The 21,788-nt window shown below is 31.5% G+C and overlaps 1 long non-coding RNA gene and 1 pseudogene across 3 annotated transcripts; one reads left to right on the forward strand and one right to left on the reverse strand.

Annotated features, from left to right (window-relative positions):
• Positions 1 to 1,821: 1,821 nt before the first annotated feature.
• LOC120089150 (triacylglycerol lipase OBL1-like) lies at positions 1,822 to 20,022 on the reverse strand (annotated as a pseudogene). The gene is made up of 6 exons (XR_016524037.1): positions 19,716 to 20,022; positions 18,423 to 18,616; positions 16,789 to 16,822; positions 6,276 to 6,675; positions 3,517 to 3,727; positions 1,822 to 2,172 (listed from the first exon to the last, which is right to left on the reverse strand). The product of XR_016524037.1 is annotated as a triacylglycerol lipase OBL1-like (transcript).
• LOC120088747 (uncharacterized) lies at positions 9,473 to 11,509 on the forward strand. 2 transcript variants are annotated; one of them, XR_005485020.2, is made up of 4 exons: positions 9,473 to 9,932; positions 10,028 to 10,095; positions 10,202 to 10,272; positions 11,269 to 11,509. It is a non-coding gene; the product is annotated as an uncharacterized LOC120088747 (long non-coding RNA). The 2 variants fall into 2 exon arrangements; XR_016523967.1 differs by lacking the exon at positions 10,202 to 10,272 and having other exon boundaries at positions 9,474 to 9,932.
• Positions 20,023 to 21,788: the final 1,766 nt, after the last annotated feature.

Here is a 21,788-nt window from a genome sequence, read left to right on the forward strand (position 1 = left end):
GTTCAGAATTGTATATGTTTGAATGCTGGTAGTGCAAATGAAATGTTAGTTGAAATGACCAATAACATGAAGGCCAAATTTGAGAAGTATTGGGGGAACAATGAAAAAAATAATCTATTGTTGTATGTTGCTATTGTGCTAGATCCTCGAAAAAAGTTAAAGTTTGTATCTTTTTACCTTAAAAAATTTTTTAGGCCAGAGGTTGCCAAATCTATGGGAAATGTAGTGGAACAATATTGTAGACGTCTCTTTCATGAGTACAGTATTACTCATAGGAATGGGAGTGGGAGTGAGAGTACTACTACTAATACACCAATTGTCTCAGCCTCGGAGACCATGATTGATTGTGATCCAACTGAAAAGGTGGGTGAAGACTTTGTCTATGATACAATTGATCTTGATTTTGAAGGCGATGAGACCACACATTTCGAACAGAGGTCAGAGATTGATATTTATTTGTTGGAAGCGAATGTTAAGAATGAAGGTGATTTTGACATACTTCAATGGTGGAAGAGGAATAGTCATCGGTTTGAGGTTCTCAGTCGTATGGCTAGAGATATTTTGGCAATTCCAATAACTACTGTAGCGTCTGAGTTGGCTTTTAGTACAGGAGGACGTGTTATTGATTCATCACGTTGTTCATTGGTTCCAAAAATAGTGGAGGCTTCATTTGTACTCAAAATTGGCTAAATTCTGGTCCAATAGATCTTGAAATTCAGCATGATATGGAAGAAGCTTCATTATTTGAAGAAGGTATTCGTTCATCATTTGTATTTTGTAGTTGTAACTTGTTAGATTAAAATTTTAATGAGGTTGTCTTTCTCTTCTTAATCTTAATTATAAGGATTCAGAGCGGTTATGGACAATGAAAAAGACATTCAAGACCTTCCAGATTTTGCAAAATTGTCATTATCGATTAAGCATTTATCATTTGATTTTATTGTAATTTGATTGTATTTGACAATTGACTTTATGTTTTATTGTAATTGGGTTGTATTTGACAATTGACTTTATGTTGTAATTTCTAATTTGATTGTATGTGACTATGTGTCATGTGATATTTCTATTTGTGATGTACATTCTCGACTCTCATATTAGTTTTGTTTTCAAATATATATGTAATATGTATTAAAGGTTCTTCAAGCAATTAAGCGAAGCGAACAATAACACAATCTCAAACAATGGACATGTTAATTGTTAAATATTAAGGGTTGTCAAAATCAAATCATATCAATATCTTATTTTTAATACCTCTAGGCTAGCTCTATTCCATAAGTATTAAAATAATAAAATGTGAAATATATCTTGAATTCTAAATCACAATCACAAATTAAGAGAGAAAACTAAACATGATTGATAAAAGAAGTTAATAAATAGTTGATTTTTTTATTTGTATTAAAAATTGTTATTTATAACGATAATGATTTATAACTAAATATAACTTCTACCTAATAGCATTTTTTCTTAGAATTTTAATAAATAAATATAATTTCTTTTAAAGTAAGAAAAAAATTAAAAAAAACAAAACCCCACCAAAACTGACCAACCGACCGACCGGTCATGTTTATGGTCAGTCGACGGTTGGAACCGGTTTGGACATATTCCAAATTGATTCTGATTGGTTCGGGGCCGGTCTGGTCGGAAAATCGACTCTGACTGGTCGATGATCACCCCTAGTTGGTATGGTCGGACATGATTGTTAAGTTAGATAAAAAAAAAAAAAAGAAGAGGTAGAAAAAGATAACATAACGAAAACGATAGCCTCGAATTAGGTCGGAAAAGGCAAAAGAAAGAATTTATCAGCAAAGTTACACATCAATTTTAAAAAATCGTCTCCTCGTATTCGTCTACGATATCGTAAGACGACTCATCATATGACAAATGATAACTCTCTACAATAACATTATCTTGAAGATTGATAAAAAGATGTTGGGATCCCAACCTAGTTAGATTGACATAGTCTTGCATATTGTGAGCTACTATACCTGGGAATAGAAATGGGAACACGACACTAATAACTCTAATTGCCTTCAGTAACCAAGTTTCCGTATATTCTGGTCCTCCAACGTAAGGAATCAAAAAGCTTCTTAACAGCTCCAATAATGCAACAAAAAAATGTTGTATCACTCCACAAAATGAAAAGTAGTTTTTAACGGCCTCTTCTTCAACTTCCTGTCATTGTATATATAAGCAAATTGAGTTGTCTAGTATAATCACATGCAATACAGTTATTTTTTTTTTTTTTGTCTCATTTTGTAATCATTTCGTTTTTTATTTTTTATTTTTGTAAATTAAACATATTTTCTCTCCAATCCTTACAATGATTTACATCTTTCTTAAATATAATGGTTGAATTCTTGATCAAATTCTAAAAAAAAAAAGTTTTAAAAAGCAATTTTTTTTTTTAGTTTTCAAAATTTGGCTTAGTTTTTTAAACCATTGGTAACAAGTAGATAACAAAGGAAGAAATTTGAAGATGAAAGTAGTGTTTATAGAATCAATTTTCAAAAACAAAAAATAAAAAACCAAATGGTTACCAAACGGAGTCTTTATTTACGATTTTTAAAATTTTAGTTTTTATACACTACTTCCACATATGAGTTTCTTTGATTACTTTGTTATCTACTTTTTCAAAGTTACATCTTTTTTTCTCTAAAGTTTGGGCGAAAAATTCGAATGTTTCCTTGGGTGAAAAGCATAATAAAGAGGTTGTGTGAAGAAATAATTAACAACACAATTTTCAAGATAATAAAATTAAACACGTTAACCTTATCAAACGAGACTTAAATTTATTTTTACATTTAGATAGGTCGGATCTAAAAGTCTTTGAGCGACTAAATCTATATTTTAACCTATTAGTTTTCTTGTGTGGTGCATATCTAGTATTATAATGTTTCTTAAAACAAAATAGTAACCATAATTGTGAATATTCCAAAAGGTGAAGCACACATGTCAAAAGTGATTACTATGCTTATTGTAATCCATTGGGTTGATCAAGGATGAAATAGAAAAAAATTAAAATATTAAGAGCAAATTTGAAAATTCAAAACCTATCCATTAAGAATCTAAAGTACATATATTTTAGCCTTTTTATATGATTCAATCTATAGATTGTTGATATGAAAGAGGAAGAAAGTGGTATTACATGTTGAGACTTACCATGATATACATATAATTATAGGGGTAATTGTAATAAGTAGCACTTTTAAGATTAATAATTAAGTGTATAGTAACATTGTAAAGAGTTGTAAATATACCAAAATCGATCAGACTTCATCGTTGAAGACAATTGTTAGATCCTATTGCTGATATCTAACGATATGATATATTATTGATAGACGTTGAGAGATGGATTAGTTAAACTTTGCTATATTTGTATTTGGTTATATTTGCTAATACTTTGAACCTAATTGCTATATTTGCAACTTGTCCTGCCATTCTAATTAAACTCAAAAGTATAAACTAGAAGATGCAAAAGTAAAATTTAAGTTGAAAAGGAAGATTTATTGTTATTACCTTTCCTTTGTAGCAACTGTTAAAGTAGAGGCAAGTACCAAAGTGTTTGAATATGAAATTTGGATCATTTGTTGGCAATCGAGTCACTATGTCATTACTATAAACAAATCTGAAGTACCTACAACCATGTTTATGTAGCAATCGTTCCATGAATTTGTTGAACTTATCATTTCCAACTCTAGGTTGCCCAAAAGTGTAGATCCCATGAAGCCTTCATTACCAAATTAATGTAATTAACTAAACACATCAATAATATTTCATTTTGTACAAGCTAAATTGATATGAACAAAGATGACATAATCACATTTTCAAGTACATTTATGATAAATCAAAGTTAAAATCAAGTTATCTGAAAGAAGTCAAATTGCATTAAATGAATATATAATATAATGAGGAACAAGTTTCATTCTGTAGTTTAGGTTGCATGCTTAGAATTATTCAATCTTGTCTTGGTCGTTCTTACTTGCGGATTAAATTAGATCTTAGCAAGTAAGGAATGGTTTTCCTTACCTCGAGATACTTAATTGTTAAGGCAATCTATAGTTTTTAGTTTCTTTAGTTGATTTCAAACAAGTTTATGGATTTTTGAGACTAAGTTATGTGGATCTTGTTTGTTAGTATGATTTCTAGATCTAACCATCAAGAATTTTTCCTTAACATTACAAGTTCACTCCATAAACTTTTAAGGTTGTATATATGTAATTGGTTTATGTATCTATCAAAGACGTTGATAATAAGTCATTGAACTTTTAATTAAGATCAGTTCATGTACTTTGAAAAAGTCCTAATAGGAACTTAAGCTTTCAAATTTATGTATAAAAGATACTTTTCAATAACTTCAACAATCTCTTAATGCTCATGTCACACTACAACAAAATGGACTTCTAATGACATATAAACATTAACAAAAATAGACAGAAGAGAGAAAAACAGTCATTAAAGCCTAAATCACGCCTTTTTAGCAGGAAAAAAAATGAAGTTTTTTTGGATTTTTCAAAATCTATGATAGTTTTTTCATATCACTCATTTATGACTAGAAATAATAGTTATTAAATATGAGAAAACAAAAAAAAAAAAACGTGGTTTTGGCAGGAAAAGATGGAAAATTTCGAATTCTTTTTTTGCTATTATGACAGTTTTTTTGTGTAGATAATTTATGATTAGACTTAACCATCATTAAATAGTGACAGTTTTTTATAGTCATTAAATTGAAAGGAAAAAAAATTGTTTTGGTGGGAAAAAAAAATGAGAACTTTGTATTTTTAGATTCTTTTGAACGTTTTTTTAGTATCATCAATATATGATTTCAATTAATTATCATTAAAAGCAATGGACAGAAAAACTAGTTACAATATTAGGTTAATTAATTTTGAATTAGAAAAATATTAATAGCACTTAATAAAATTTAATTTTAATATTAAATTTGTGTAATTCAATTATATAAATCAAACTAGACTTAGGCTTACACATCAACTGGGTTTCGGCTTGCAATAGTAAAAATAAATTATGATAAAATTTTAGTCATAAATATATGTTTTCAAATTTTAAATGATTTAATTTTTTATACAATTATACTTTAGTTACACGAACCAAATCAGTACAAAAACTAGTTTAAGGGTAAGATGTTTCTTTAATCACTCTTAATGATACCAAAATCAACATTATCAATCTATGACTATGATTATCTTTCTAAAAAAAATATCTATGACTATGATTAACATTCATTAAATAGAAATACTTAATCTATAAGTACTCTTCATTTGTTAAACAAAATAAAATAAATAAAATAAAACTAGAAAGCACTAAATTGAGAAATTGTCCGAAATAGTATCTTCAAGTTTTCACTTTACAAAACTAGCATTTTTTTAATTATTAGCTCCCAATATAACTATTTACAATAAGCATCATAGATTTGCTTAGACCCACATATAATTGTTAGAGTGTGTTTGAAATACATTTTTAAGTATTTATTTAAAAATTAAGTCATTTTGGAAGAAATTGAAGTGTTTGACAACTACTCACAATAGTTTTTTAAGTGTATTTTAGGACTCATTTGGATCGACTTGAGAAAAAAACTATTCTTTTTTCTTTCAAAAAACTCATTTTTATTTAAACACTCTTGATAAAAACTAATTAAAATACACTTGAAAAGTTATTTTGAATGGTTACCAAACACTTCATTTTCTTCCAAAATGACTTATTTGTAAGTTAAACACTTCAAAATATATTTCAAACACACACTTAATCAGTTTTTATAAAAAATGTTTAAATAAAAATGAGTTTTTTAAAACTTTATTTTAAGTCAATCCAAACAGACCCTTATTGACATATTTTAAACAATGTTAAGGTATATGGACCATATAAAAACAACTTTCAAACCCAAAGCTTCTCTCTACCATGACAATTCCAGTTCACCGCTTCCTAATGATTTTGAATTTATTAAAATCACTTTTGGGTGGCTCAAGAACACTTAAAAACATACATTTAATCACTCAAAGTCAATTTAATGTTTGGTTTTATACTTTTAAACATAATTTTCATACTATTAAATTGATTTTGAATAATTATAAGCATTTTTTAAATAATTTAAAAAATGAAAAAAATGATTTTGACCATTTTAGGATCACTCTAAACATCGAAAGAAAAAAAAGCATATGATAAACTTAATTTAAAAACTCAAAAAACAATAATAAAATGAAATTGAATATCAAACACTAACAACAATGCAATTTAAAAAAAAAAATGTATAGAGAGAAAACCTGTTTAGAAGCCATGTTTCTTCATGTAAGGCAAGAACGGAAGGAAACAAGGCGGCAAGAGCACCACCTAGGCTATGGCCGGTGATGATGAACTTGGCACCGTGGTTCAGCCGTAACAACTCCTTTAGCTGCTCCCTTATGAAATAATAAGCCACCGGTCGGTCCGGGTCAGGTTTTATATCCTTGGGCCAACCGGTTTTCCTTTGCAAGCCAAGAGCTTTGATAAAACCACCATGGATTTTACCCTTCTCGGGTAACTCGTACCATGATAGGTCGATGTCTGTACACCATGCATTTGCATCAAACATTTCTGTTCCTCTGAAGACGACGAGGATGATGCTTGGGTTGGATGTTTTATCTTGAAGGATGAATGCATTTGTCGTGTGCTTCTCTTGAAAATCTGTATATGTTTTTTAACTTTTATTTTTGTAGGAATAAAACTTACTTCAATGAATTTTCTTGTATGAATTTTTTTTAGTAGACTTGTAAACAACAACATTTAATATAACTTATAAAATAAACAATAATCCATTATTTAATGGCAAGCCATAGAAAAATATGTTTAATTTCTTAGGCTCCTAAACGTATCTGGAAGTGTGCTGAATTTGATTTATGTTGCTAAGTGTTGATTAGAGTAGATTGCGGACGCAGTTTGATCTCACACAACTTAACCCATATATTCTTGAAAGACCAAGATGCAAACGCATATGAGCCGCATGCCAGGTTGTGTACGAGTTTAGTTGCGTAGGCAAATTGTGGGTGCAAGGTGGGCACAATTCCCCCTAACAATTGAAATGATTTGGTATCTCTTATTTCTTTCATGGCCTTTTTACGACATTTACTTTACTGTTTTTCTTTTAACTTTAATTGCTTGCATACATTACCTTTGTATTTACTCTTTCCATATTGCAACTCAAAACGAGTAATTATTATATTGTTTCTAGTTTAATACATCATGGTCCAAAATCTAATTGGCCCTGTCACTATTCTTCATCATAAGCATATATGGGCTTATCTTAATTTTTTTATTAAGTTAAAAGTCCACAAGAAAGGGATAAGGATCCAATCTCTTTGTTTGGCCATTTAGGCTTTACTTGCTGAGCTGGAAGAATAGAAGGTTCCTCCACTAAGTTTGTTACTGAGGTGTTTTTTATGCTTTCGATTGTGTGAGCTTTTATACATGAAGACGTCAGAATTATAGAGCATGAAAAAGAATCAAGGAGAAGTCTATATGTATGCATCTAAGGAGCTGAGAAATTGGCTGAAGCATTTTATTTTCTCTATCGTAAGTGTGAGTATTGACGACTGAGACAGAACGAGCTGTAGTGAGTTGAATTTCCTTTGTTATTCCTCTTCTCTTCTTCATCTTCTTCTGTAATTTGTTATGAGAATTAGTAAAGAGTTTCAAAAGCCTTCTACAATGGATGTAGATCCCATCTAGGGATTGAACCATTGTAATTCTCTTATGTTTTTTTTTCTCTTTCATCTTCTAGTTTATGCTCTTAAACTTGTTGTTATTACTTTAGTTTGGTCTTAGTTTAACAACATCACAATAACAATTGGTATCAGAGCCCTTACAAACTTGGCTGCTTGGAATATTATCGCAATTTACGTCCATGGCGACCAAATTTCAGATCGAGTGTTTTGACGGGAAGAGTGATTTTTCACTATGGGAGAAGAAGATGAAGGCACTGCTTGTACAATAGAAAGTGGCCAAGGCTTTAGATGAGAAGATTGATCTTATAACCACCATGAAACCTGAAGAGATTGATGAAATGAAAGAGATCACCTACAGTACGATTATTTTATATTTGGCAAACAATGTCCTAAGGCAAGTCAATGATGCAAATACAGTAGTTGAGGTATGGAAGCAACTTGATTCAATTTACCTTACAAAATCTCTTACTAATAAATTATATATTAAGAAGAGATTCTTTGGGTTTGGATCTAGCTGAAGATCTTGAATATAGTCTTGATGAATATAATCGAGTCCTACTAGATCTTAGCAACATAGGAGAAACTATGTCTGATGAGAATAAAACAAAAATTTTGTTGAATTCATTTTTTTTTTTTTTTTAATTAAACTAAAATGGCAATAAAATATGGTAGAGATATAGTATCACAATGGACATAGTGTTAAATTCTTTAAGGTCTAGAGATTTGAAACTGAAAAAGGCTAAGGAAAAAGAACACGAAGTCTTAATGGCTAGGGGCAGATCTGAAAAGAAATCAAACAAGAAAACTAGCTGTGGTAGATCAGAATCTCAAGGAAAAGGGAAGAAATGCTTCTATTGTTATAAAGAATGTCATAATAGGAAGAATTTCTTTGAATTGAAGAATAAAAGGAAGAACGAAAATAAGAAAGAAGATGTGTCTTAGAATGCTAATGTAATTGAAAATTATCAAGATACTGAAGTGTTGATAGCTTTATATGGAAAATTTAAAGCTGAATGGATATTTGACTCAGGGTGTTCCTTCCATATGAGTCCCAATCGCCACTGGTTTCAAAACTTCAAAAAGATCAATGAATGCAAAGTACTCTTAGGGAACCATCATGAATGCAGTATCAAAGGAATAGGATTTATTCAAGCGAAAATGTTTGATAACCAAGTTAGAGAACTCACCTCTGTTAGGTACGTTCCATACTTGAAGAGAAACATTCTTTCTTTTGGTGTATTTGACACAACAGGCTACTTTTGTAAGCTTGAAAATAGTACCATTAAAGTAATAAAGGGGGTGATGGTGAAGTTGAGAGGAAAGCTTCTACATGGTCTGTATATTTTGGAAGGGCATACAATAGTAGGCTCCACTGCTAATGTTTCACAGAAACAACAAGTTGAAGAAAATGTGTGGCATCAGAGGTTAGGGTATATTAGTGATAATCGTCTCAAACACCTCTATAAATAAGAGCCACTGGGAACTACATCAATAGGAAATCTTGATATATGCGAACACTGCATCTATGGAAAATCAACTAGAGTATCCTTTGCTAAAGGTGTAACACCCTGAATTTTTGTTCTAAATGTAATTTCAGTATCTTCTAATATTTGAGGACATTTTTGGAATTTTAGAAATTCAGTTTTGATTATTGAGAATTAAATTTAAATTGGGGAATTGACTTTTAATTTTGGAATTTGGTTTTGAAGAGGAAAAGGAAAGGAATTTATATATATATATATATATATACACATTTATAATTGGGTGTGTCTAGAAGAAAAGAATAAAATAAATCTCTCCTCCACCTCCCTCTGCAATTCTCGCCGAACGCCCCCCATCTCTCGTGTCTCTCCCTCTCTGCAACCCTCACCCTCGTGTCGTTTGTCTCTCCCAACCGCATCGCTCGTTCGCTTGCATCGCTCCTCTCACTGGACGTAGTCGCCAACATCACTTCATGTCCTCTCCAACTGCAGACCCGCGCGACCGAAAACCCACACCTCGTCGTCTCTCCCTTCGCACCACCTTTAGCCGTGGGCTCCTATCACAAACGCCACGTGTCGCACCTCTGAAAGGTTCCAGGCACGTCGATTTGTGCGTCCGCGCCGTCAGCTTCTTCCGCTAGTTAGCCACTACTTTCCAGTGCCCAGTCACTTCCTTCCCCGTTGCCATTTACCGGATCTCGCATTGCAGTGGAGTTTTGGGTAAACTTGGGTTTTTTGGGTGAGTTTAGAGGTCTTTGTGAAGTTTTGGGTAAAAGTTGAGATACCCATTAGATGAAATTTAATTTATCTGAATTATAGTTTTTTTGGCTTTAGATTTGGGTTTGGGAAACTGTTGAAGCGACTGTGCAGCGGGTTCGAGCTTGTTTTCGACAAGTGTTTTGGTAAGACTTGTGGTTCCTATGGTTATTCTTGAACACCAACTTGGATTTGGGTAACTTGGTTTGAAATTAGCCCCTAATGTTGAAATTAAACTTGGTTAATATTTAGGAATTTATTAAAGGATTTTATTCAAGATAAAATAAAGTTTGGACTGCTGATCATCTGGACCTAATTTTGAGGTAAGTAATCTTACTACTGGAAATGTCCACGGGCCAAACACTAGGTGTATGCTAGTAAGATACGTTGATAGTATGACTGATTAGTAACATGATTGGTTGATAGTATGATTGATGTGCGTCTTCTTCGATATGAGGACCGGAGGGATTAAATGCGCATAGATATTTGATTTCTAGCATGAGATAAACATGTGTTATTCTATGAGATTATGTTTGAGCGCTAGCATGAAATTAGTATGTGTTATTCTATGAGATTATGTTTGAACGCTAGCATGAGAAGAGTATGTGTTATTCTATGAGATTATGTTTGAACACTAGCATGAGATGAGTATGTGTTATCCTATGAGATTATGTTTGAAAGCTAGCATGGGATGAGTATGTGTATTCTATAAGATTATGTTTAAAGGCTAGCGTGAGATGAGTATAGGTTATCCTATGAGATTATATTTGATCTAAGAATTTGAGGTGTATGTACATGTATGTTATAGAGCCATGCTATGATGTTGCAGTAGTAGTAGCATCCTTACTATTAGTTGTTACCCACTAAAGGTTGTATTTCCTTTGGGATTCACCAGAGGTGATGCTATCTTTTGGGATTCACCAGAGGTTGTGTTTCCTTCGGGATTCATTAGAGGTAGTGTTATCCTTCGTGGTTTACCAGAGGTTATGTTTCCTTCAAGATTCACTAGAGGTGGTGTTATCCTTCAGGATTCACCAGAGGTTGTGTTTCTTTCGAGATTCACTAGAGGTGGTATCTTCTTCGGGATCACCAGAGGTTGTGGTTCCTACGAGACTTACTAGAGGTAGTGGGTACACTTAACTACAGTAGGATGAGAGGTTAGTTTTGCATGTTGATATGTATCCTATGGAGACTAGAAAGGACATTTATGCCCCACTAGAGGAAGGCATTTAGAGGACATAGATGCCTAGTCTGACCCCAGTAGTAGGGTTACTTACTGAGTATTTTTATACTCATCATTTCTCATGTTGTTGTTTCAGGTAAGGGTAGAGGTGCATCGACGATTGACAAGCAGAATCCGTGATCCAGCTACTGGGACCAGTTTAAATGCTTCCGTTCATATTCTAATATTTCTTTTATGTTTTAAATTTTCAGTTTTGAGATTTGAGACTATTATGAAGTTTTGTTTTCAGATTTATTTGTTTCCATTTATGATTTATGGGTACCCTATCATTGGATATTAAATATATGAATTTAATGCAAATCTTTTTAGTTACGTTATTTAATTAGCATTTATTTCACTATAAAAACAATGTCGTTTTAATTTTCATGCATCCATGCATTTAGTAACGGCCTAGCTTGAGTCTTAGGGAGTCGGATCGTTACAAAAGGATTGCATACTTCCAAATGTGTTTGGAATATGCTCATGTTGACTTATGAGGGCCAGAACAAACACCAATCATTGGTGGATCTCGATACTTTTTGTCAATAGTTGATGACTTCTCGATGAGAGTATGGACATATCTATTGAGGAGTAAAACTGAGATGTACAGAAAGCTTGTTGAATAGAAGAATCTGGTTCAAAAACATACTAATAAGAAGTTGAAGACTTTGAGAACAAATAATGGTTTGGAATTCTTAAATAATGAATTCGAACTTTTGTATGAAAGAGAAGGCATTCAAAGGCATTTGACAGTTAAAGGAACTCCACAACAGAATGAAAGGATGAACCATACATTGCTTGAAAAAACAAGATGTCTCTTATCAAATGCTTATTTACCAAAGAACTTTTGGGGGGAAGCTTTGGAGACAGCAGCAACTTATCTTGTCAATTGTTGTCCTTTAATGAATGAAGGAAATTGGATTCGAGATTTCCATGAGCAGCAGAAGAAAGATAATTTCAAATCACAATCATGAATGAATGAATAATACATTTACAGTCAACTTCAAACAAATGGTTACACAATTCATACAGAAATTACAATATGAACAACAAATGAACAAAGGAAGAATGCTACAAACATTTGTCGCCTTGTCTCCACGCTCCTTGCTTACGAACGCTCGAACAACAGCAACCTCGAACGCTCGATCTATATGATCGCAACACAGCAACGAACACAGCACGAACACTTCACGCTCGTCCTTAACGATCACCTCGCCATGAAACTCCTCAGCAACACGAATGACCTCCAGAAAACCTCGACGGTGTCGAGTTGAGTCTGACATTACCAATAAAGCTACCTTGGTATTCTCGTTGTGAGAATCCAGAGGGTGGGCTCTGTTCGGACTTGGTATGAGATAGACGAAGGAGGAAACACCGATCGTGTACACGATTGGACAAGTGGGAGATGGCGGAGACCTATCGTATAGGTCGATGCCCAATCGTTTAGATAAAGCTATGCGATCGTCTAGCAAAAGTTATGCGATCGTTTAGCTCATCATTTAGCTCGACCTGTCGCCTACATACTTTACACGATTGTTTACTTAGGGCAAGCGCTAGCAAAACTATGCGATCGTTTAGTAAATACTGCACGATCATTTAGCTCGCCACTGCACGATTGTTTAGCTCGCCCAGCCGTCGTTTAGTAAATCCATATTTACTTGATGACTACCGTGAGATCCTTCGCGTCAAAAGAAAAAAATCTCAAAAAAATTTTCAACCATTTGTAAAACTTCTTTTCAAAATAGGAAAACCACTTTCTTTTTAAACTCACGGTTACCGTGAATTCAATAATCACCCATTCACTTGGTTATTAAAGAAAAAGAATTAATTATCCAATAATTAATATTATTATAAATATAAATGATAACCAACTTATCATACTATATTTATAACCTATAGTTTTAATATTTCATCTCATGAAACATATAAACCATAGTTCTTTTTCTATTCCATGGTACTTAATGTAAATCTCATTTACATCAATCCTCCACTAGATGTATCTTATACATCATACTGATTATATCATATATAATCAAAATACCTCTTGTTAATTTGAACATTTCAAATCAACATCAAGAACTGATCCTCAATTGAATCCATTGAGTTACCAAGGGGACCTCATGGACTTGTAGCTCGAAGCTCCAACGATACGTGAATAACTGACTAAACTCTTTAGTCACGGGATCCACCATTCGTTAACTTCCAAGCACTCCACTAAAGACTGATAATTGAACTCTTCTTACCACAGATATATTATGTGTCCATCTTAACCAATCAGCAGTGCGACAACCCTTCACAGATCGCTCGTAAGTACAGCTGAGCCAATAACCGTTATGCCCCTGTAGTTACATCTGTCTCCTTAAGTACCACTGATCCCTCTAATGAACATAAGTCATAGTCCTACTATGACTGAGTCTTCTCTTCTAAAGAGAAGCTGTGGCCACTATGTTCAAGCCTCGAAATCAACTCTTAAGGGAACAATCTCTCTACTTATCCCTACTTCGGGAAAGGAGTGAATTCCATCTTGTGGATTGAGTTCCTAGCTCTCAAATCAGACAAGTCCCCAAAAAGGTAGGCATGTTAAGTTGGCAATCTGGCCACTCTCACCCATACTAATCAAAGGACCGCCCTCAAAGGCAGAAGTTCCTAAAACACTCAGGATTAAGGTCATGTCACTTATCGTCGTTTAGGTGAGATGTAAGTCTCTAGTATCAACGACGTTATATACAGAGTCTAGTCATCTCGTGGTCCAGGTCTTATACAAACTCTTTGTATAGGACACCCTTGCTCGCACGTCTCCACATGAATGGTTAGGATCTACCATGTGTAGTAGTTTACAATACTTGCAAACCTCTACAAAGCGGGTCGTATCCGTAGTGTCACTAGGATTAGGTATCCCACCTCAATCCTTATACCATAGACCTATTTAGGTTATTACTTAAGACATGATCTACTTGTATATCACATATACATGCTTAAGTTCACATAAGATAACCAAGGAGCTTTGTTTATTGGATAGGAGTAAATGCCAAAATTAAATAACGCTTATTTTATTCATTAAACAATGTGTATCTTTACAAAACAACGAGACTCCGGGAGAACTAGGATACCAATCCCAACAATGAGTTCAAAAGATGGTGATAAATGTAGCAAGCAATGCAAGAAAAAATGGATTCACTTATAAAAGATCAGATTTGAGAATTAGTAGACAAACCACAGAAGTAGAAATTACTCGAATGTAAGTGGATTTATAAACTGAAACATGATGTTCTAAGGCCAAATTCTCTTAGGTATAAGGAAAAACTTATTGTCAAAGGATTTAAACAAAGAGAAGGGGTGGATTATAATGAAATATTCCCATCGGTTGTTAGGCATACCTCCATTAGAATGTTGCTATCATTTTGATCACTGAATTCAACATGGAATTAGATCAATTGGATGCTAAAACAACATTTCTTCAAGGAGACCTATAAGAAACTATCTACATGCATCAACAACCTGGATTCACAAGAAAAGCAACAGAAAATCAGGTGTGTCTTCTTAAGAAATCTTTATACGGTATAAAGAAAACTCCTAGGCAATGGTATCTCAAATTTGATTGCTTTATGCTATCTTGCGGTTTTAATAGAAGTATGTTGGATCAGTGTGTATACTTTAGATATAATGCTAGAGGACACTCAATTTTCTTGTTGTTGTACGTTGATGATATGCTAGTTTCTAGTGTTGATAGGCACGAAGTGAATAAGCTAAAAGATGAACTGAAAGGGACTTTTGATATGAAAGATCTTGAACATCAAAGAAAATACTAGGAATTAGTATTGTTAGAAATAGAGAACTTGGTACTAGGAAGCTTTCAAGGAAGCTTACTGTCTGAAAATGTTGACAAAATTTAGAATGAATGAATAAACTTCTATTTCTACACCTCTTGCATTTCATTTTAAGCTATCACGTGAACATTCACCACAAACTGATGAAGAAAGGGATGAAATGAAAACTGTGCCTTATACAAGTGCAATAGGAAGTCTCAAGTATTTCATGGTTTGTACAAGACCAGATCTAGCTCATGCTTTAAGTGTCGTTAGCAGATTTGTGGCCAACCCAGGTAAACACCATTGGCAAAGAGTTAAATGGTTGTTGAGGTATGTAAAGAGTACTATGTCATATGGACTCCTTATACTCTAAAAACTTAAATAATCAAGAAGTGCTCACTGGTTTTGTTGATGCAGATTGTGCAACCGATAGAGATAAACGCAGGTCATTATCAGGACTTGTTTTTATGTTATATGGGAACACAGTGAGCTAGAAATATTCCCTACAATCAGTGGTTGCACTTTCAACAGTTGAGGTAGAATATATGACTCTAATTGATGCATTAAAAGAAGCTGTTTGGTTGGATGAATTAGCTAAAGAGTTAGGGGTCAATCTTAAAGATAATTTGGTTTCCATTGTGATAACCAAAGTGAAGTCTTTCTGTCAAAGAACCAAACTTATTACGAGAGAACTAAACACATCGATGTTCAGTTTCACTTTATAAGAGATGTTATACAAGAAGGAAAAATCTTAGTTGAGAAGATAGCATCTATTGAAAACGCTACCGATGCTTTGACAAAGACATTACCAACATAGAAACTCGAGATCTGGTTGAAGACTCTCAAAGTTGGTTCTTTATGAACAAGTTGTTTTGGGGAAGGCCTTTTATACTGATACCTTTTTACTAATGTATTATGTAGCAAGGTGGAAAATTGTTATGTTGTTGCTTGCTTAATACATCATGGTCCAAGATCTAATTGGGCATGTCACTATTTTTCATCATAAGCAGATATGGGCTTATCTTAATTTTTTATTAAGTTGAAAGTCCACAAGAAAGGGATAAAGATCCATCTCTTTGTTTGGCCAATTTAGGCTTTACCTGCTAAGCCGGAAGAATAGACGATTCCTCTATTAAATTTGTTACTGAGATGTTTTTCTATGCTTTCGATTGGTTGAGCTTTTACACCTGAAGACGTCAGAATTATAGAGCATGAAAAATAGGTGAGGAGAAGTCCATATATATACATCTAAGGAGCTGAGAAACTGGCTGAAGCATTTTATTTTCTCTATTGCAAGTTTGAGTATTCGTGATTAAGAGAGAACGAGCTGTAGTGAGTAGAGTTTCCTTTGTTATTCCTCTTCTCTTCTTCATATTCTCCTGTAATTTGTTCTAAGAATCAGTAAAGAGTTTCAAAGGCCTTCTACAGTGGATGTAAATCCCATCTAGGGATTGAACCACTATAATTCTCTCGTGTTCTTTCTTCCTCCTTCATCTTCTAGTTCATGTTCTTAAACTTGTTATTACTTTAATTTGGTCTCAGTTTAACAGCATCACAGTAAGAATAATTTTTATCTCTTTACCCTTGGTCACAGACTTTGATAATTTTTATCTTCTAGTTCATGTTCTTAAACTTCTCTTTACCCTTGGCACAGACTTTGAGGAGTTCGTTTTGGAGTGGAAAAAACACCACCTTGGTTAGTTTAAAGTTTCAAAGAAATAATTCAAACTTAGGATGCATAATTCATTGCAAAAGTGGAATATTGATTGTTTTTTTTAAAAAAACATAACTCATTATTTTATTCTTACCATTCCAGAAATTATAGAATCCGATCAATTCCATCTGCATTGAAAAAGAACACCCATGGGTAGTTTACAAATTACAATGAAAAAGAAGAGACTTCAAGCATTTGTGTCCATTATATTTCTCAACATGATGAATGATAAATAACATGAAAAATAATAATATTGGAAGAAAAAATCCCCATAAATATTGGATAATTTTAGTCAATTCAAATTATCCTTTCTCAATTCAGATTTTAGAACTTTTTGAAAAGTTGCTTTTAACTTAAACTTCAATAATTATGAGTTTGGTAAAAGGGTAACGGTTTTTAATTGCAAAATTGTTTGATATATTTTAAAATAATATAACAAAATATCATTGTTTATCATAGATATCTATCACTATTTATCACTGATAGACAATAATATTTTGTTATATTTATAAATAAATTTGTTCATTTTTCTATATTTGAAAACAGACTTGGTAAAAAGAATTTATCACTCCATCCTCAATTTTTTATTTCTAGTTTTTGTAATAAATAAATATTTGGCCACCAATGTCTTGTTTATTATTTGTCCTTTTTCTGGAATGTTTTAAAGTTGTATATAAAGTTTGAAAACATCACATTCTACCTAGTTTATTGTCTATGCTTCTCTCATTCTAATAATTTTGTAAACAACACATACATAAAATGAGAGCATTATTTTATCACTTTTGACTTATAAAATGCATAATAAATATTTAAAACATTATATTAACATAAAGTTTTTTGTTCAATTATATACAATTTCGATTTAAATTTTGTGCTTTAACTGAATTGTTATATAGTTTGTTTACTTTTAATAAATCTTAAATTTATTTTCTTTTTTAGTTTGTTATTGTTGATTTTTCCAATAAAATTTTTCATTATTTATTTTTTATTATTATATATTTTGGAAACATAAATCACAGTGTACTCCAAAAGATTTATAGAAATTATATGGACGTAAATTAAACAAATTAAGAAATATAGAACTCAAAATAGGAGTTTAAGCTAATATTTAAATGAGATGAAAAACTAACTAATTAATCAGAGTTAGAAATTAAGGGAAAATATCTTTTTACTATTTAGGTTTTGGGTTTCTATTTGACCTATAAGTTTTAAAATGTTACACATTTAGCTTTTAAGTTTTGAGTTTTGTTTCAATTTAGTCCCTAAGTTTCAAAATGTTATAATTTTACCTTTGAAATTTGAAATTTGAGTTTCGTTTTAATCTAGTCTCTGGAATTCAAGAGTTTACATTTTTAACATCATTTTTCATTAAATACACATTTTCAATCATTTACGTCAATTTCTATTAATTAATAAAAAATAATTATGAAGTGAAAATTTAAATTTAATTTTAAAAGTGATAAAAATAGTAAAACTTAATTAATTATAATTCTTTTAATGATTTTTAATTTATTAACATAAATTTTGAGTATTTAGTGAATAATCGAGATTAAAAGTGTAAATATTAAAATATAGGGACCAAACTGAAGAAAAATTCAAATATCAAAGATAAAAATGCAACATTTTGAAACCTATAAATTAAATTGAAATCAAACTAGGATTAAATGTATAATATTTTAAAATTTAGAGACTAAATATAAACTAAATGTACTTTTCCCTAAAAATTACCTTCCAGTAATCTTGGACTATGGTTTTAACAAAGGCATGATTCTCATAGGAAAGCTTTGAGGCCATGACAGTGAGTGAAGAAAAATATCTGCAATCTCCTGGCTTGATGCTGCTGTCAAGTTCCACTCTTGTGTTAATTTGTCCAATGAATGACATGAATTTCTCTGATTTTGGTTTTGAGATTTCCACCTTCCCTTCAAAACATTAATTCGAAAAAAAAAAAAAAATCAAACCTTTGAATTTATAAACTCTTTTTCCAAAAAAAAAAAAATGTTATTTAAGTCACATGCGAGTATCGATAGCTTTTGGTTCATCAAGCTAGTTCTCATTTGAATAATCATTTAAGTCCCTTTTGGTAACTCTTTAAAGTGAAAACCATTTCTTTCCATTTTGTTACAATGGTTTTTTTTTAAGTAAAAAAAGTTGAATTCTTAGAAAAATTTCATTACCTGAAACAAAAGTTTTTTCAAAATTACCTTAAAAAAATAAAATCAAAACTTGGCTTGATTTTTAAAAACATTGTAGAAAGCAGATAACAAAGAAAAGAACCTTAGAAGTGGAATGATTGTTTATAGGTTTAATTAAAAAAAAAAATCAAATTGTTACCAAAAGGGGTCTTGGTGTTTTATTTATTGATTGTTTTTTAAAAAAATTATATGAGTTGATTTTCCACATCGATGTGTGGTTTTAGACTTTCCTAGGATCAGTATTTCAATTTTTAGCCAAATTTTGAAAAAAAAATAGTTTTTTTAAATTTACTATTTTAGTTTTCAAAATTTGGCTTGAATTTTGAAAACACTCCTAAAAGGTAGAAAACAAAATAAAAAATCAAAATAAATAGCAGTAGTGTTTAGTTCTTGTGTTAAACTTGAACCCAGGTGATTTTAAAACCCTCATTATACACTAATTCATATATGATTTAGTTGTTTGATCTCAAGTACTATGGTTCATTACCCAAATGTTAACAATGAGATAGAGCAATGAGCAATATCTATTCCATATGAACCACATGTGAAAGTTTAAATAAGGTAAGTCATTGCACATCTTCAAACTCCCTAATTCCACAAGTACCCTTCTCTCTCTAGTCTCTAGGTTAAATTATTAGGTTAATGGAGAACATGCATACATGTCATATGAAGAACAAAAAAAATTAACCAAACTAAAATAACGTCATGAATGCACATGTTATCATTTTAAAAGTCGAGGATTCGATCTTCCATCTATAGTTGTTGAATTAAAAAAATACAACCTAAATAAATATAATAGAAAAGGAAAAAGAAAAGTAGGTAAAACCTTGATAGAAATTTCTGAAAAGCATAAAGAGACCACCATTAGAAGAGATCAAATTGAGGTAAAACTCGACCATTGAACCAAGTTCGGCAAGTTTTTTGCTGAACAATATAAGAATTTTTTGCAAGAGAAGAGAGAAAAACACAACCATCAATCTGTTGTGAAGATAATCTTCTCAGTCCTTTTGGCTGTGAACAAACCCCATTTTATCAATCTCATTGCTCCACAACATTTTAAAGAGACTATGAAAACTCAGCTCTTGAGGAACCAACACAACATAATTGCTCGAAAAATCATGGGATGTAACCATGTTTTTTTTTTTTTGTCAACTTAGAAAATTTGTTGTTTGTAATTTGATTGTGTCATATATAGTTTTTTTTTTTTTTTTTTTTTTTTGGTGGGGTGTTTTTAGGAAGCTGAATTAGGGTTTGCTTGCTGGTTTGGCAATATGGATTCTCTTTGGTCTCATGTGGTTTATTGTTTGTGATGATGATTTTGTGTAATTTCTATAAACTTTTTGGCCTTTTTGCTTTGGGGAATTTCATCTCATCCATTTCTTCTGTTCATCAATTTGGTATAGATTTTGGGACTCACGTGTTCCTCGTTCTTTTAAAATTATGTATCATTTTAGAGTATGCTTTAATTTCTTTATTTTCAAATCTTCCATTTTAGTTTATGTTGTTTTAATAAATCTTAATCCCTACGATTATATTATTGTTTATTTTTTCAATGTCCTTTTTAGCTATCAATCATTTTTACTATAAATTTTAAAATTATATATTTTTCATATATTGTATTTCAATGCATAAAAATTATTATTATTAATTAACTAAATGTGATAAAATATTATCTATAAGGACTAAATTTAAAATTTACTACTCCAAATTAATTACAAGAACTACGATAATTTCTTTTAAAAATAGGTGGAAAAAGTATTTAAGAATTGTTTAATTAAATTTAAAATATAATAAGTAAACTATAATGGTGCTTATAATTTTTTTTTTCATTTCTCAGTTTCTATGTTTGTGTCATGAACTTTAAATTTTATATCGAGTAGTTCTAAACTTTGAAATTTTGTATCCAATAAATTTTGATATATTCAATATTTTGGAAGACTACATTTTTTTTTTTGAATAATTACAATTGAGCATTTTTAAGAATAATAATCAAATGTATATCATTTTAAAAAAATTACAAATATGGACAAGTGATCATATTTGTAATTTTTTTTATATTATGTTATATCTACTGGGTCTAATGTCTATATTTTCAACTGTCTTTTTTCTTTTTAAATATTTACAAGGCAAAAGAGATCAATAGATGTATCGGAACATCTTAACTAGATTGACACTCTCTTAGTATTCTCATCATGCCCTAAGACCAAAAGTGATATTAAGAGATAAAAGCGAGCTAGAGGGAAGCTCGAAAGTTTAGTACAAAACAAAAACGGCTAAAGAAAGCCTTTCAATTGAGGAAAATACTAGCAATATCATGATTACAAAAGTAACTTAGATTTTGAAAGATTAAGAATGTCAGACACCATAGAGAAGCACCAATCAAATTGCTAGGCAAGAATTTCTCTCTATTTGTTGCCTTCAAATGAAGAAAGGAGCTGAAGACCGCATCCAAATCCCTGGGAAAGGGAGAATAGTTATCCATGAAGTGATATAATGAAGCCTAGATTCTTCGTCTCGAATAATCACAAGTAGTGAAGAGGTGATCAATATCTTTGCCATCGACTCGTGATAAGTCTTGAAAAAAAAAAAAACTACATTTTAATATATAACTTCCTCAATTTTATACTATCTATTTATTTAATATGTCAATTTTATAGGTAAAATAGTCTCAAGAACATTTTGGAGTCATTACAACAAAATTAGATTAAATTGAAGTAAAAAGGATCAGAAATATAGGCAAAGAAGCCAAAACCGAGCAATGGATCAAAGGAAAAGAAAAGAAGGAAGAAAATAGGAAGATGTGCAGTTTTTTTCCAATCGACATCTTTTGCACATGATTAAAAGCAGATTTTTGTTGTCTGTCATTAAAAGGTCTGATATACAAAACAACATTGCACGC

The sequence above is a fragment of the Benincasa hispida genome, chromosome 10 (assembly GCF_027475165.1).
Source record: "Benincasa hispida cultivar pf3 chromosome 10, pf3_genome.v1.1, whole genome shotgun sequence".
Lineage (NCBI taxonomy): Eukaryota > Viridiplantae > Streptophyta > Magnoliopsida > Cucurbitales > Cucurbitaceae > Benincasa > Benincasa hispida.